Raw genomic sequence first — 18,691 nt, forward strand, 5'->3', positions numbered from 1 at the left:
TCAGCCTTGTGCTCCAGGCCCTTCACCAGCTTCCTTGCCCTTCTCTGGACACGCTCCAGCACCTCAATGTCCTTCTTGTAGCAAGGGGCCCAAAACTGAACACAGTATTCGAGGTGCAGCCTCACCAGTGCCCAGTACGGGGGCATGATCAGATCCTTACTCCTGGGAGGTGGTCTTTAATTACTAGCATCTTCAATGCTAGCCTGGCTGCTTCCTCCAAGGCAGAGCAGGAACAAAATGTCCAGCGAGGTCCTCATGCTTGGCTCTCCCAGAGCACAGCTCTCCCTTTTCTCTTCACAGGCCACCACTGCTCCCCAGCAACAGGGAGACAAGTTGCCTCGTTATGTTTTCAGGGCTGCTAATTGCCAGTTACAAGAAACCCACCTGAAGAAGGCAATGTCCCTTCTCCTCTCTGAAAGGCTCCTCCAGCCCCGATGACGTGCTCAGGGGATGGTCTCTGGGTGCAGCAGCCCGACTCCACAGCACCCGCCTGAACTGCAGGCAGGGGAATTTTACTGATTTCTCCTCCCCGTGCACAAATTTCTTGCGGACGTGATCATTCGTGAGGGATGCCAAGGGAGAAGTCCTGCAAATCCTCCTAGAAGTATCCAGCTTGCAGCAGCCCATCCGTGAGGTGGGAAGGAGAGCAGAGGGGTGCAGGTGGGATTGCGTCCCAGTTCCCCCCAGCCTGGGGACAGACCAAGTGCCAAGGTCCCGACTCACCATTGGGAAGGCTAGAGGGATGTTCCCCACACCAAGAGCTCCTGACCCAGCTGGTGAAAAGGCTTTGCAGCCTCGAGAGCTGCTTGGAGCAGGAGGCAGGGAGCTCCCTTAAAAACTAACCCACAACTCTTAATCTGGGCCAGGCAGGTAATTAGGGCTTTGTTTGTAGATGATTTTGAACTAGAAGGGAGGACAGAGCCCCAAACCATGGAAAACAGCTCTTGGGAGAGATGCCTCCACTGCCTCAAGCAAGGCTGTCCAAGCCCCAGCTTCGGGGCTCAAGCTGTTAAAGAGGAGTATCAGCTTTCTTTACAATGGAGATTTCTAGCCTTTATGCCTATTGTATAGGAAAAAAAAAAAAAAGGAAAATTTGACCCTCCTACACCTTAAAGAAAAGCCTGAAGTTCATCTCTAGCTCCCTCCTGTGACTCCTGTACAGGCTGCTATAAACCTGGCTTGGATAAAGCTTTACTAAGCAGTATCTTACTGTCACTATGGGAATATTATAGCTCCCAGTCATATCCTGGAGTTACTTAACACACATATACCGCAAAATGTGTAAACGGGCATTGGCATCACACACACGATCCAGTTTGTCCGATTTCTGTGCCAGGCAACCTGGGAGAAACACTGAATCAACAGGTAAAATCCTGCTGCCTTTTTCCTTCGAAGTCCCACCTCTCACACAAAAGCCCACCTTGCATCCTGGTTTTCACATCCACACTCGCATTCCGGATGGCCTTTTGGGATGCTAAATCACCGCTGCCCCAGGGAAGGCAGCCTGAAGGAGCTGCCCCAGCCTGAACTGTTAACCTACATGTTGTTTGCCCTGCAGATTGCTTTCTCCAAGCTTATTTGGTTGCGTACCCCGTGACTCTGTGAGCTGTTTTATGTATTTATATATTTTGTAACTTCCCCATATCACATATTCAAAAGCAATATCCCTACTGCCAAGATGTCTTTACGCTCGTGTTATTTATTCTGCTCACCTTTGCACCCACAAGCCGTCTATGCTCCCCATGCCCCATTCCCAGACAGTCCTAGTGATCAGACCGGTTTTGAAGTGAAAGCACCAAATTCCTCATGGTACAAAGCGATAGGTGAATGGCTTTGACCAGCAAAGCCCAGCAATGGATGCGACACAGCCCCCTTGTTCTTCAGGACCTGCACTTTAACGCTACATACTTCTGCCCTCTTTCTCCATCACACATCTACCGAGTAGGAGCTGGCAGCTTTCGGGTAGAGAGGACTCTTGGCTGTCACCTCTCCCGACGTGCCTCCCCGCAAGCAGACCTCTGCTCCATGCACTCGTAAGCTGCTTGCAGCCTAGGAGGCTGGAGGAAAACATCTCTGCATGGCAAAACATCGCTGGGCTTGTTCCCCTGTGGCTTGCTGCCCCAAGATCTCCCCTGTACCGAGATGGATGAGCAATTCAGTTGGCTAAGCCCATCCCAAGCCCCTGATCAGTGGGACTGATTTCCCTTCCATGCCAATGCCCTTTCCCATTGTCTTCTTGCCATTGCTCTGCCTGTTGCGCAAAGCTTGCAGAAATAACCTCGGAACAGTTTCTGGCCTTTTGCTGTAGGGATATTGCTAAATCATATTATTCTTGCTGTCATGCTAGAAAAAAAATTATCCACTTCTGTACAACCATTAACCATAATTAGTGCTCGGTTGCACAGACAATCTGGAACGGAGGGATCTGATCTTTTGCTACCAGTCAATAAATCTCTCCAAGTGCACGGGGAGCAGACAGCAAAGTGAGCAATCACTCATTTCTGCTCCTGTAGCTACTTCTAAATGCCCCAGCAAACAAGCTTGCAAAGAATATTTTCCCCATTTTTCTGTGCTAACTCCTGCATCAGTTTCTGTTTGCAGCCAACCAGCCTGGGAGACTGAGAGCCAGGCACTTAGGAAGCCCTGACAGATGCAGCCCTAAGATATTTGGGTATCTGGGGCAGAAAAGCCCCCAGTCTCAGAGCAGGCTGCTCCTGGCCCAAACCCTGCCTGCTGGGCATGTGTAACACCACGCCTGGGACCCAGTGTGTGCTGGGACTCACTGGGCTGCTGCAGCATCTTCTGCTCCTGGGGCTGCTCCCTTCCTGGCAGGCCCTTTATAATCCTGCAGGCCCTTTATAATCTGGTTCCTCAGCATCTGCCCAACAACAAAAAAACAAATCCCAAATCCCCATCTAAAGCCTCTCATGACATTACAAGACATTGCTCACTCTGCTTGCTCCGAGCATTTGGATGTCCCATGGAGCCTGCTGCTCCCAGCCGGGCAGGCAGCATCATGCAGGTTGGCTACATGACACCACTGTCTCCTCCTGCAAGGTGAGGGGGCTGTCCTCTGCAGGGGTTTTAAGGAACTGAGGGAAGACGTTGCCTCTAGGGATAAATACATTTGCATTAAAATATCAGTTAACTTACCTGTTGGACTTTTAAGTCTGCCTCTGGTCTCTGAAAGAGCCTGGAGCCCTCCACAAGCAGTGCAGAAGTTGCCCTTCATGACTTGCTCTTCCCACATTGCCTCTGCCTGGGTCAGTCCAGGGACATGCAATGGGACAGCAGGCTCTTTGCTGGGTCTACAGGCATTCAGGCTCAGCCTGGGCAGCCCTGGAGCACGCACAGCCCACCCTAGCAGGAGACTTCAAGGTACCATCCAGCCTGAATTTAGTCAAAATCCCAGCTCACTTCCCCTGGCTTGGGGAGGCATCCTATCTACTGAAAAGAGAAAAAACCCAAACCCATCAGGGAGGATGTCAAAACTGGACCTTCCCTACTTAATACAGACAAAGTCTTGAGAAAATGCTTAGGAAGAAGGTGAATGCCTGAACCTGAGCTTAAATAGGACTCCTGAGTCCATGGCAGTAGGTGTGTGGGTGGGGGTCCCAGGTGAGGCTGCCTGGGGCAATTAAAGCCCATTAGTGCCCTCAGAGCCCCAACACTCAGGCTGATGAGGTAAATTCCTCCCTTGGGCTTCATCATGGTGCAGGTTAAACAGCGGGTGAGAAGCATTTTGGTGAAATTAATCCAGCTCCTGTCCAAAACAGCCCAGATGCAGCAAGAGATGCTTATGGCGGGAAGGGTTAACAACCCCAGACTGGTTTCAGTGTGGATGCGGCCAGCTCTGTGCCCCCAGCTCCAGGCGCACAGGGCACAGCGATCCAGAGAACATCCAGGCTCCCCGGTGCCCACAGCCATTGATGCTGAGTGAGCCCAGAGCTGTGGGGTCCAGACTATGGGGAAACCTGGCAGCTCTGCCCCAGATCCCACCCCACGCACAGCCCGGGCACCAAGCACGGCTGGGTGGAAAGTGCACGGAGCGTACACCCGCCTTTCCCCTCCTTCCTTCACCCGCAGGCACCGAGCACCCCGTTAGTGCCACGGTCAGGGTACCAGCTCCTCCAGCAGCACTCGCAAGCAGACCCACACCAATACATCAGCATCCCCCCGCAACCCACGCGGGGAGATTTGATGGTACCCAGCTCGACTCGTTTGCTCTTCAGCCTTGCTCCGGGGCCGCCCCGGGGCCCGGAGGCAGCCGCGGGCGCTCAGCTCCCTCTGCGGGCCGCGGAGGGGCCGCTCCGGCTGCTCCTCCACTGCCGGGCTGGCGTTTTTAATGAAGCTGCTTACAGTCCAGCATGGAGCTGCCGTCCCCGGGCTTGTGCCGAGGCGGGAGGAGCGGGAAGAGCTCCCACACTGGCTGCGCACCCGAACCAATCACCCCGTAAACGGGGGGACAACCTCACGTGCCCCCGGGTGACAGCATCACTCCGATCCCACCGTCTTCACAGAAACAGAGGAGTGAAAGTGCTAAGATTTCAGGCCCCGTTTAAGTGCAGCGATGCTCTTTATCATTAATTAGTGGTGCTGCAGCAACGGGGCTCTGCTTTGCCTCTGCTGTTATAAGCAGTCCATGCAAAACCTCCTGGCTCGGAGCAGCCCTCCAGCTTGTGTGCCACCCTGGGGCTGGGAAGATGCTCCATCAGCCACTTGCTCCCCTCTCGCCACCTGCGCCTTCAAACACCAACCCTCTTGCGCTGGCGATGCTCTGGCTCGTGCGTCGGGGACGCAGCATGGCGGCTGCTCCGCTGCACATCACCCGCTCCCCACGCAGAAAACTCCCTCTCCTAAAGGTTGGGTCCTCACCTCCAAAAGATGATGCCTCTGGCCAGCGGCTCATCGCTCCCTCTTTGTAATATGATTGTTGCAGGTTTGTAAAAACACTCTTTCCAACTGCAGGTCCTTGTATTGTAGCTCCATCCCACCCCACCTCATCAGCTCAAACTGCCTGTAAAGTCGTGAGTTTTTTCTCCAGAAGAGGGTTTCTCTTTCCCTTGCATCAGGCTATGATTTTGCAGCCCCGGTCAGCCACTGAGTGCGTTGCCAGCCTCAGCCTCTCCCGGAGGACACTCGGGTGCATCAGCAAGGACTGCCACAGTGCCTGTCACCTGGGGACGAAGGGACGAAGGGATGCCGCTGCCCCGCCAGCCCTCGCCCTTGGGGCTGCTTGGATCCACACCAGCTCCAAGGCGGGGGAAGAAATCTCAAAGAGATGTTTCTGGGCTGATTAAAGTTAATTAGCTCAAATGATGCCTCTGAAGGGAAATGTTTCTTATTTCGGGTTCCCGCCGACTTGGGCCCAAGCCTGGTTTTCATAAGGCCGGTAACTGCAAACAGATAGGGCCCTTTCATTGGAAACAGGCAGCGCAGGATATAATTAAAGAAGTATGCACTGGCATCTCAAAGAACCGTTTTCAATTACTGCTATTTCAAGAGGATTAAGGGGAAATATTTTAAACAAGACCACTGCAAAAATAGATTTTGTTTGTCATTAGCTTTGAAATAATATTTGACTTAAGGGCTGAAATTTCCATATGCCAGGTCTGCCTCTGGCAGCACTTTCCCCAGGGGCTGGGAAGAGGGTGATTCATAGCGGCATGGGATCTGGGAGCAGCGCTCCCTATGCGCAGCCCTATTTCCATGTGGGAAATACCCTCCTTTATCCCTGGCCAATTTTCTTTCTGTGCCAGCCTGGAAGTGATGCACGGGGCAGCCTCAGACATGAGGAAGATGCTGCTTGGGACTTGTTTAGTTACCAGGCTGCACCTGGGGTGCTCTGGGGACACATTGCCGCTGCCTTCAGACACGAATGCCCTCCCGCGGAGGGAGCGATGGCTCCCTTGGTCCCTGTGCTTTCCTTGGCCAGGCCAGCTGTACCTCTGACCCTTGCGATTTGCTGCCGTATCTCTGCACAGCGCGAGCCTGTTGGTGTGAATTCGGGCCGGTCTGTGGTGCCAGTGGCCAGACGGGTGGCCTGGAAGATGCTGTTTTGCCATAGTCACTGCAATAGTAAAAAGATGCTGCCTCCAGCCTCCCTATGTCTCTGCTCTCCCGGCTCCTCCTGTACCTTCAGGAAGGAGGTGAAGCTGGAGCTCATCACAGGAATGGGGCAGCATCAGTAACACTCACCTGGGAAACCATCTCCAGGCTGCAGGTGTAGAGCTTCTGCACAAGACTAGAAACGGAGCCAGAAAGGGGAAGACAGGTTTGCCCTCCTTTCCCTCCCCATCTTTCCCGGCGTGTGGACAGGACACAGCCTGGGATTTACAAAACCCATGGTCACGTGGGGCAGAAGCGAGCAGCAGTCACACTGTAAGCACTGTCATGTTCCCAGGTAGGACGAGGACCATCTCACCCAACCACAGACATCTTGATACCTTTTGAGATAGCTATCATAGGACAAATAAACAGGAGGAGTTGATTTCTATCCAGTTAAAAGGATCCCAGACTCATACTTGTAGGTTCAACACCTAATTATCAGGCAACTTGAGTTCAGTGAGGGTCTCCAAGCTTCATTTGGCGTGTGAAAAGTGGACACACTCATCCTTCCTTTGCAGGGCTTGACTTCCCAGAGGAAAGGGTTGTTTCTCACAGCACCTGGGACAGTTGGGCTCCTGGCTCCCCAGGGGCTCCTAAAAGCCTGTGTGAAGTCAACAGCATGGGAAGGGCCTGGCCATGGAGCGGTGAGAAGGACTCTCCACTGACATTTGCCTCGGGACCTTATGAGGCTCAAGCAACAGAAACATTGGTCCTAGCAGGATCATGAGAAATCATTTCTCTGTGCTATTTACAGCAACCAAGGACATATTTTTCCTTTCGGAAACACCGCAAGGAGGATGTTTCTCATGGCTGTTGAGAAAGAGGGGTCCACCTCGGGGAATAGCATGGGTTGGGGTGCGTAAGCTTGGGGCAGCAAGGCGACACATCAAAGAAAGCCAAGGACACCAAAAATTGAGTTTGGCCACTTCCATGTCAGAGTGCAGGGCTGTTGGCACCAGCTCAGACGCTTGTACGTGAGAGTAACGTCAACAGGCTGCAGAGATGTCTAATGAGCAGAGGTACCAAAAGACAGCTCCTCTCCATGTGCATGGGCCAGAGGCATTTCAAAATCCATGGCTGCTGGGTCCAGGGCGCACACAATGGCTTCCCTGTCCCACAAAGTGACAGAAGGGCAACGAAAAGGCTGTAAAGGCAGGGCTTTCTGCCATGCCGATGGAGCTAAATAACCCAAAGGGTTACCCAAAGTGCTTCGTACCTCCAGAAGTGCAGGCTTCAGGCTGCATGAGAGGCTCAGAGGGCTCAATCTTGGCCACAAACACACCACAAAAACTGGTGGAAGAGTGAAAATAGCACACCAAACCAGATTGGGTCAAATAAGCCTAGACTCATGGAGATTTCACACTGTTAGCAGCTCTTGGGTGGCTGTTGGGCTAAAAGCACCTGGGAGGAAGCCACCAGCCCCAGGAAGCAGGGACCAGGAGATGCACCTTCTGCTGTGAGCTTAGACCCTAAGCATAGCTACAAAGACCTGCAAAAATGACGTCACCCAGAAGCCAGACAGCAGGGAGAGGAGGGCAGGTGTGGGAAGGTGTATGTCTGCAAAGATGGGGAAAGAAAATGGATAGTTCAAGCAAAGAGCAGCGTGGGCAGAAGGCTGAAGAAATGCCTCCTTTCCACGTGCAGTATTCCAGTCCCTGTAAAATCCAAGTGGATTTCAACAATCAATTCTCATGTAGGTAATCTAGCATCTTCTCATGGAGCTCTGGATGCCACTTCCAGTGATTTCAGGTCAGCCCCGTGCCCACACCAACAGGCAGCGCAGCCCAGAGAAGGGCACACAGCGGGATGGCAGCCGGCACCCTCCAACACACACTTTCCCCCCACATGGGTGCCACTCCATACCCCACACATCGGTTCCTCCCAGCCACTGGTTTCCAGCACAGCAACAAGATCTCCAGCCATTCCCATGGCCCCCATCCAACCTTTTGCCATCCCTCTTGGGACGAGGCAGAGCCGGGGCTGCAGGACCAGCCTCAAGCACCCCAGGTCCATGCACAGGCACTGGCCCATGATCCTGCATCAAATCCCAGGAGGTCACTCACTGGCACAGGAGAGGAGGACGCAGCTGGGCAGGAGATGTGCTCCCCTCCCTCACCCCTGCCCACCTTCCTCCCCTCTCGCACCACAGCCCCTCCAGCCCCTCTGCATCACCGCCAGGCATCGGTTGGCCGATGGATGTGTTCTGTACTATCCCTGGCATGGGCTGAGTCAGTCCTGGTGCTTGCCAACCATTTATAAGGCCACAAAGCATCACCGCGATCCCCATCGGCACCGATTCCTCCCACCACGGGGCCGGGCGGCCTCTCTCAAGACTCCTACGAGCCCTCCAGGAAATATCCTGCAGAGAATGAAATTAGATGTCAAAGAGCAGAAGGATTTCAGCTCTGGCTGAGCTCTGGCAGGTCCCCAAAGCTGGGAAGGAGAAAAGTGTTATAAAAACACTCATCAGAAGGCGGTGAGAAATTAGACGTAGGTCACTTGAACTCCAGCCCTGAGGAAAGGGGTCAAGCCCACAGGGTAAAGTCCAGCTGGATGGGAAGAAGCCAGCAGAGTTTTCTGGAGGAGGAACTGCTTGGCTTGTTAATTTGCTGACATGTCCTAGGCTTGGTTTTTCCTCCGCTTGGGGATACAGGTCTGGACCCATGTGCTCGGTGGGGACGGCGGTGCCTCTCCTGCCAACACCATGGAGCAGCTCATGCCTGGGTGTGATTAGATTTTGGGCACGGGCCACCCAGCTGGCAGCGCTGTTGGGTGTTTTTACTAGATGAAGCACAAGAGCTGCTTGCCCATAGGATGCAAACAGGTTGGGCTTTAATGACATGGTCCAGCCCAGGAGACTGGGACCATAGGTCTGGTCTAAGCAAGTGGCAGTAGGATGTGATCCTCATTTTAACACGTTTTGGGGATTGTGGAGTGGGTTTCTGACTGCTGTTTGACAGCCTTTCGCCGATGCCAAACTTCCACTTTCAAAAACAATTGATTTTTGAGCACATTGTCTCAAAGGGACTTTGTCTCACAAGAGCATCTTCCTTTTGAAAACCAGCTCCTAAAGCACTTGGGGCACTTGGTTTTTGCTTTTATATTACAATTTTTAAAGTGCCTTTAAAGGAGGATGTGAGGCAACGGATGGGACCCCGTGAACAAATTAAGCTATCGGCAGTCCTTGTGTTTATTTTCTCTGGAGAAAAAGTCCTTTTTCATTTTCAAGCATTTGGAATGGCTGCATGCACCAAGAGAGCTCCAAGATGTTTCTATTACCTGCTCCTGCATACTTTGGACATGCTACTGAGCAGATTAACTGATGGGTTGACCTCCTGAGCTCTTCCAATAATGTTGCAAATGTTTTTTGAGAGAAGCACAGCATCGCTGGAGATGAAAGAAAAGTATTTGTTGGTTTTGATGGCTTGCATGTGTGAGTGTTCACTTTGAAATCGTGGCCTTTTGGGGATGGAGTAGGTTGACTCCTAATAGGCTGCTGCTTTCTACCCCGAGACATCCTGAGTGGGTGTTTGGACCAGTCCTGAATCCAGCCTGGAGACCCTCCAAAGACAGCATCTCCTCGCACATCCCCCAGGAGGTCGCTCCATCCAGGTCCATGCAGCGCCGATCGGCAGGCAAGTTTATTCTCCCTCTACTTCCAGCTCCAGCTTACCCTGGAAAGATCAGCATCCTTGCGAGAGCTACTTCTTGGGAGATTTATAGCTCGGCTCGGTGGCCGTACACAGTTCAGAGTTTACATAAACGCTGGGCACCGTCCCAGCGCTGGGTGCTGACTCAGGCACCCACCCATGCGATGCTCCCACGTCACCGGTTCAAACGGGCCTCGCAGAGCATCCGTGCTGACATTTCACGCTGTCACGGACCGTAACAGTCGCTGGAGCGGCCAAATCACGGGGCTTCAAGGGGTTTTAAATCTTCCCCTCCCCAGCCCCTGACCTCAGACAAACACAACGTAATTGGGTTGTCCCAGTTGGCGACGGGTTTGATTCATTTTCCTGCGGGGAGATCTCTCCGGCCAGTTGCACAAAGAGGCTCCGCGGTCCCGGCTCAGTTCCCAGCGCCTGCAGAAGGACCGGCTCCCGGGAGCCCCCGCCACCGCCCGCCAGGCACCGCTGGCCCCCGGGACAGCCTCACGGGCAACGGGGGGTCGCAAGGCTGATGCAGAATGACGGTCTCACCTGTGCTTCGGGGGGAAAAAACATTCTCCGCTGCAAGAAAAAGCAAAGTGTGAGAAGCGAGGGAGACTCCCAAGACGAGGGAGAAGGGCACCTTTGCTGCAGCTGCTGAAGGAGAAGGTAACGGGAACGAGAGGCTGTAAATCCTCCCCATCACGGGAGCTGCAGCTCCGGGGGCGGATTCACGACTTCCAGCCTGGGCGCTGCTCTTACAGACCGTGCTCCAGCTTGAGACGGGGATTCATTGCAGCCTGGGATGCTAAAATATGGCACAGAAAGGCTTTTTTTTCTTACTCAAGCTGTCAAAAAGCTCCATTGTTTGTTACTTCACCGTAAGAGTACATGGTATTTCATTTTGTACCTCACTGGGTTTTCGGAGATTCCCACTTCTCACAGCCGCCCACCCCATGCACCTGTATCTCTATTCCCCTCCTGGGAAGCTCCCCTCCCTTTCCTGAGCCTTGGAAGCTGCAAATGCCACAGCACCATCTGCCTGCAGCAGCAAACTGGTCCTTTCTTGCAGCAATTAGGCCGATGTCCCAACTCCACAACCTGCATCTGAGCAGACCCTCCCGTATCTGCTCTTCCCGACCGTATCTCCGTTCCTGGAAATTCAAGGCACAGCCAAAAGCCGTAGACCTGTTTATGACTTGTTGTACAAACGTGATAAATGGCTGCTCAGAAAACATCTCCTCTGGGCTGCTCCTCACATGCTCCTTGCCTGCATTTTAATAAGCTAATGTTTGGGAATAGTTAAGTAGCTGTCTTGACTCGTTTAACACGATAGCCACAGATATTTCACTGAGCTGACACGGGATTTATGTCTCAATAATGCAATAATGTTTGGTAAGCATCGCGGTTTCAGGGAGATTTATGTCCCATCAGCAATCCGAGAGGGATTTATAGGGCCCGTCAGAGGTAGGGTTACAGGAGGTGCCGTCTGAGAGACACGGAGAGCTCTGTGTCTTACTGCTCGAGGGTGATTCCTTGGAGAGACCAAGTCCTGGAGCGTTGTAGCCCGCTGACATATTGCCCTGCTAATGTTTTTCATTAATAAAACTAAACACGAGGGCTAAGGGAGCTGCCTGGTGATGGAAAGCATTTTGTAACGTGCTTCCCTTTTTCCAGCTCTGTGACAGGCGAGGAAGGGCGGCGGGGAACCCACTGTGACCCAGCCCCCGGGAGGGAGGCCATGCCCATCGCCTAGCTCCTCTGTTCTCTGGGGAGATGCCAGTGGTGACCGCGCTGCTGCCCCTCAAAGGGCCACAACCAGCCCTCAACGAGAGCCCGGAGGCAGTTTCAGGATGCCTGGAGCAGGGATGAAGCCCAGGAGACAGCAGTGAGGCTACAGGACATCCACCTCCAAGAGATGGAGAAGGACCATGTCTCCCAGTCGTGGTCCAAACCAAACATTTCACAACACTGGTGTTTAAGTGCAGACCGTATGAGTTAGGGACAAGCTGCATTACAAACCACCATAAATTCAGTGTTGCAGGTGGCTTTCCAGAGCAGTCGTGGTACGACAGATCCCCTCTGTCTGGGCTTTCCCAGGGGATGCTGGCTAGGAAACAAATCCTCATCTCCAGCAAGTTCAGGAGATCTTTCTCTCTGCTGGGACAGCCTACTTACTGGTTTTTGACTGCAAGAGATTTGATGGGTGTCTTTGTAATTTCCCTGTCAGAAATCAAGCCAAAGAAATTCTTGAAAAGATTTTTCCTTTGTTTAGGAGAGCTGGCAAAGTCCATGTAAACTTCTCAAAGCGTGATAGACCTGCGAGAGGCTCAGTTGCACACCAGGACATGAGCTCTGGAGCATCACTTTTCCCTGAGCCCAACAGCCAATATACCTCCCAAGACAAATTTCTTTGGGTTGCAATTGTTCCCTCCTGGGTCTCAGCCCAGACATACATCATCAGCAAGATTCATATGATTAAAATAATTGTAATAAAGTGATTGATTTTGCAAGAAGCAGGTGCTGGAGGGAGAAACAAGGCTCCAGAGCAGAGCGTGGGAGCTGCTGAGCTGAAGGACCACAATGCTGGGAGCTGCATCATCTTTGCTTTCCAGCTCTCATGGTGACAGAATAAAACAGGTCAGGTTTGATGAGAATTAAACTAGCTTTAGATGCTCTTTCACTCCTGGCAGTTAGTAGGACAAGTTCGGTCTTTACTTCTAGAAACGACAACACTGAATTTCCTGTAACGAAGCTGTGTCTGGCAGCACCATGACCAGTTCAGCCTCATCAAGAGGAGACCAGGACACGCTTTGGCTGCTCTGATCAGCAGCCCTTTGGCTTGAAGGTAGCATTTACTAATTGCAGAATTGTCCAGATATCCAGGTATCCTTCAACTAGACCCTCCACTGAGGTGCCAGGGCTCAGCTGGGAGGGAAGAAACCTTTTGTATGGTTGGATACATCCATACAACATCAGGATACATCCGATGGATACATCCAGTCCTGAGATGCTGAGAGATGGAGTAAAGCAACTTACACCTCCTAGGAACGACCAGAAAAAAAAAAAGAAAGGGTGTCAAAAAGCTAAAGATCTCCTTCCTTGCTGGCCAGTTTTTCATGAACTGCTCTGAGCAGGCTCTGGCATCAGAAGGAGCCGGCGCTCCCCAGGTTAGCAAGCCGGCACACCGCGCTTTGAAACCCGGCTCCTTCCTCATCGCTTTTGTCGTTAACATGGGAATTGTTATTAATCACCACGCGTACGTTTCCCTGTTACTCATTCATAATGAGACACGGACGACCGCGCTGCCATCCTGGCCAGCACGCCGGCATCTTCGAGCTTTGTTTTTTTTAATGACCTGTACCTTGAAGATATCCCAGGAAAAACAAGCATAGGCAAAGTCACCCAGTGTCAAATAAACCATGAATGTTAGATTTCATTAAAACAGTGATGTTTGAGTACATAAAAGTTTTGGAGGGGGTTTTCGCATTTTCAGTCTTCTCTTGAAAGATTCTGGATTTGTTTGTCCAGTGTACTTTTTGGCCAGGAAAAAAAAAATTTTCTTCTTTAAACAAATCTCTCTTTTTTTTTTTTTTTTCTGTAAACTAGGAAAGGTGAACAAAAAACATGGAGAGAAAGCAGCTTTTCAGCCACACTAACACAAACTCACCCTTCCTCCTTTCCAGAAAGTGACCATTTGGGACCCTGCTGGGCGCAGGGACAGCGGGGCTCATCCCAGCTCTCTCCAATGGGGTCCCCAAGCCCTTGCATGGTCCCAGCCTCAATACACAGCAGACCCTCCCTCCAGGCTCTGCTCACACTCACCCCACCCCTCCCCTCCCCAGGACCTACCTCCTCTCCATCCCCTTCTCTTTCTTTTCCCTTCTTCCTTTTGCTGCCCCAATGGGGCTGTGCTACCTGTTGGTGTTTGACAAAGAAAAGGGTGCGTGAGGTGGCCCGATGGGACCCTCGGAGGGCAACCACACATGTATCGGTGCTGTGAGGTCTGGACTGGATGCGATGCCACAGCTCCACGTGCAAACCACCCCCACGCAGCAACACGAGGAGTGCGGCGTGCCTGCGCTCTGCTGTAAATGCACTGCTGAGGGATGCCCACGCCGGCTGGTGTCCTTGGTCAAGGTCCCACGAGGGCTCCTCCAGGCAGGATGAAAGCCTGCAGGAGAGGAGATACGCAAACCAAACCAACCAAATCAAATCTCATCACTGCTGTCCTGACTCTTGCACCTACAGCTGTAACTCTGCATGCATTAATGCGGCGCAAGCAAATATTAGTTGCACGTGTGCAGCACATGCAACGCATATTCTCCAAACACATTTTTGGGCACAGGCACCTTCCCACTGCCGTTCAGCATATGGTTCTTCCCGGTGGTTTCAATAAAGCCAATGCATGCAACAATTAGCTTGAGGTTACACACATGCAGCAATGCCATCTCCCCAAAGGTGTTGAACGGGACCCACCTTTGCGTGCACAGCTTCCTCGGGTTGTGCGCGGGGGTATACACACGTGTGCGTGTGGCTGCGGGGGCGCATTCATGCTTATACCCTCCCTGTGCCACCTCGGCCCCCCGCACTGGGACGGTGGGGGCCGAAGATTGACCACAGCAATGCAGGCGCTGCCAGGGCTCCCATCCAGTGGAAGGATAGCAAACGTCCTGGCACCATTAGTGGTCTATGATGTATTTTTTTAATTAGGAAAATAATAATTTTGCTGACTTTTCTATTCTAATTCCATTCCGTTCTCAGTAACGGCTCTTATTGTAATAAACAGCATCGTAGCCCAGACTCGAAGGCTAATGACTGTTGATGGGAAATATTTTGTTTCATAACAGCGGCTGCAGCCAGCAGAGCACATGAGAACATTTTTTCAGGAACATGGAAGATGCTATTTTTAACTGTTCTCCCCCAAATTTATGGTGCTTGGAGGAAAGATGCGCCAGTTTAAACACGTTGCAGCAATATGTGCCATTTAACTCCATCCATGCCATGGAGAGGCGGCGTGCAGAAGTCCCAGTCTGGTGGCTGGGCGGTAGGATGACCATGCTCATTGTAGGCTGGTTTCCTCACTGTCCATCCACCTACAGCTTTACAGCACCCAACACCAAGACTATCACCATCAGGACATGATACGGCGCTCTGGTGCTCACCTTTTGGTGCTGGCTCTGGGCCAGAAGCGGGGCAAGAGCAGGGTCTGGTTGTGCCAAGTTGCTGCAGATATCCAGAGAGGGACATGAGAGCCTGGGTAGAGCGAGAGGTGGCTGGCGAGGATGGTCACCAGGTGGGTGCAAGTTGCTCAGGTGTCACCCAATGCATTCCCCCCTTTGTTGGCATCCTCCTGCCCCCACCGGGAGGGTCCTTCCTCTTGAGCAGGGAGCAGACTCCATGCACACCATGTTTCCCACCTTGCCTCCTTTGGGATTATAAAGCCTCATGGCTTCCCCTCCTTAGCGCAGCACAGATCCGCCAAAAATCCAGACCTGCCGAGGCTGGAGAGGCTCAGACACGAGGCTCCAGGTACATCTAAGCTCCCAACTGGGGCACCGGAGACGTTGCAAACCCAACAGCATTAACACAGACAGAAACAGCGTTTAAATACATAGTCGGTTGAAATCATGTTCCTCCGTGTCCAACAAAAATACGTTCTTAATAGTCATGGAGCTAAGTGGAGTCACCCAGAGTTATGATTTCCTTTCAGCAGATATTTCATCTTCGGGCTGTCACTTTCACTCAGGCCATGATTAAAACAATAAACCCCGGAGAAGCCACCCTGTTCCCCATCAACAGCTGCTTCTCCTCCACATGCTGTGATGGGAGCCATTCATCACCAGAAAGAGGGAGGGGAAATTAAAGACAGATTATTATTATTATTTATTATTCAAAGCTGCCATGTTTGGCCAGCAAGCTCTCCTTGGTAAAGCGAGGGTGGCCACAGCTGCTCCCTCATAGACGTCGGCCAAGGAGGAAGAAGTCACCCTGTGGTGTAAGGGATGCCTTACTGCTGCACACGCTCAAGGCCTCTAGGACCTTCATCTCTCTTCTCACGCAACAGGCAAGTCATTGTATTGGAAGGATTCCCTTTATTTACCTCTGAAAACCTTCTTGGATATTCGCATTCCATCAGTGAAGCCCCACCTTGACAAACAGCTTGCAAAGGGAAAAAATTCAAGTATCGGGCATTGCCAAAATAACCAGTAAGTGCATGACTGTAACTCCTCATCCTGGTCCCCGTGATCTTGGGCATCCTGTTCTCTTGGGTTTTTGCTCTTCCCGCCCTGTGTCTCAACCTGGGTGGCACCGTGGGGTCCTCATGGCCTTAGAAGAGCTGGCTGATGGGGAAGGAGCAGGCACCCGGGTTGTCCTCTGAACTTGCAACACGGTTTTGTCTGTGCGTGCGATTATTGTAGAGATGACGGGCAAGATCTGGCCACCCGGACTGACTGCAGAGCTCATTGCACAGTTGGAGGAGACACCTAGAACCAGTCCACGGCAGAAGTGCTAGAGACAACAGCCTATGTCCTGCCAAGCTCAGGACATGAAGCGTCCCGCTCGGACATTTCACTTGGGCCACAAAGACAGGCATTGCAGAAATGCAACAGTTTTCTTGGAGTTTGTTTTTCAAAGGCTCAACATGTTCCACTTCAGCAAGGCTGGAAAATCTATCGTGTCAGCGCTCCTGCCATGCCTGTGCATATTTGCATTTTCCGTACAGTATTTTTAGAGATTTCCACTCCTCGGCCTGATTTGGGATGAAGTCAAATATCTGAAATCTTGGAAGCTGCCACAGGAAAAGAAACTCCATTTTTCAACCAGTTTTAGATACAGCCTTCGGCCATGATGATAAATCTTCTGCCAGCCTGGAGAGCTGTACTCGCCTCCCAGATAAGGGCCCAACTTGGTCCAGAAGGTCTTTGTCCCCCAGCCAGCCCGGGGAGGTGCTGCCTTCCCACCCCTCTGAGGATGGGCTGAAGCTTCCCACAAGAGGCTGCTTCTCTGATGGGAAGCAACAGCAGGAGAGGGCACGTGGCAGAGCTCCCTGGCTCCTTGTCCCGTTCAGCCCTCCCGAGCCAGAGGAGTGGAGAGCTCGGCTATCTCCCAATGCTTCGTCAGCTCTCCTCCAAGACAGCCCTGTTCCCCAAGGGTCCCGTATCTACAAGACTCACATCTTGTTGCTGAGGCAGGGGAGGAAATGATGGGGCTGAATTGGAAGGAGCTCAGTTCCCAGCTCTACAGAAGGACCAGCCTCGGCTCAGCCACGTCAACCCACACGTCCGCTGAAGACTCCCCAGCGCAGCTCCTCCAGAAACCGTTTCTACCTGCACCCCTACAACAGTCAGCGTGGTTTTGTGGGGTGCAGTCCCACAGGCGAAGCCCTTGCCATAGAAGTCTCCTCCACGGCACCTCCTTCTGCTGTGGCATGGACCTGGTTTGTCCTCCTGGTCAAATGCCTTTCTGGTCCACACCAAGCAGTACTTCCCAGGCAGGATGACCCTTCACCTGAGCTTGCTCTCCTTCTAGAGAAGGAGGACACCCTTAGCTGTCTTCACACCCTTCGTAGCAGGGGATGAAGCACACTCTGGAGCTGCATTTGTTTTTCCACTAACCACAGAGGGCCTTTCATAGAGCTGCATCCCATTAGATTGATCCTGCCTTCATCTCTAGCTTGACCATAGTCCATGTGTTACCAGGCCAGTCCCAAATCTGCACACTTGCTGGAGGGAGAGCCACCACATTAGCTCAGCAGCGTTATGAGGACCAACCTCAGAAGTGTGGTGTGACCTTTCCTATCCAGGGATGGGCTTTGCTGGGAGCACCCACTGTGCCAGCCCTGTGGTGGGAGGAGGGAGCCATGGGAAACCCACACATCCCACGCTCACCTTGGGGAAGGCTCACCACCTCCTCCGCTCGTTGAGGTTGGCCATGGAGGAACGCTCACCTCCTTCACACATGGCTGGTTTTTGGGCAGTCTTGCCCCCCAGCCCCAGGGCAGCCCGGCCACCAAAACAGGGTGCTTTGTGGTGTCCTGAGATGTGTTTATAGCGTGGCTAATTTTAGCACCTCCCATTCGCAAGGAGGGCTCCACCCGGCCCCGTGCTGAAACCACCTCTGGGCTGGAAAACAGCAGCTGTGAGACAACATCTGGCATCGCTCGGACAGGCAGAGGCAGGAAGCAAAGGAAAACAGCGTCTGTCCGGGCCTGCCGAGGGACTCCAGCTAGACAGAGAGCAGAATTTGGCCAAGACGCTGGAAAGAGTAACTCTAATCTTAAAAAAGTTATTAAAAAAAAAAGATGAGACATTATAAGATGCCGGTTGCCGTTTGTCATCTTTCAGCCTGCTGTTAACTCCCACCATGCCTGTCCCTGCCATGACATGGAGATGTCAACCCCTCCTGCCCCAAAGTCATTTGAGCTTTATCTTCACAGCTGGAGACCTCAGGGCCCCATCCCAGCATCGCCCCCGGGACCCCGGCAGGTGGGCTGGGAGGCTGCGGGGGAGCACAGGTCAAGGTCCAGCCATCTCCTGGCCCCACCTCGATAGGGGACAATCTCTCACTTTTCAACTTCATTTAAAAATCAACACCTGGCTCTCAGATGATGCAACAACCTCACCGGGGTTCCCCCCCACTCAGGGCACCCTGGTCCCAGCAGCGCCACAGATGCCCTCCTGCCCCACAGCAGGCACCACGGCATGTGGAAGAGGGTTTGGGCACAGCATATGGTCCTCACCAGCCCCCAAAAGCAATTGCTGTCCTGCCTTCCCTGCCAGAGACTTTCTTTTAGGTAAGACCTAACTTCTGAACAGCCTCGGGTGCACACCTCATCCCTCAACCGCCCGCAGGTAGGAAATGCAGGTGCTCCAGCCTTGTGAAAGGAGCTGGGGTTCCCCCACTCCTCTATTCTGAATTTTGCCGTTTCCTGT

This window comes from Calonectris borealis, chromosome 8 (genome assembly GCF_964195595.1).
Source record: "Calonectris borealis chromosome 8, bCalBor7.hap1.2, whole genome shotgun sequence".
Classification (NCBI taxonomy): Eukaryota; Metazoa; Chordata; class Aves; order Procellariiformes; family Procellariidae; genus Calonectris; species Calonectris borealis.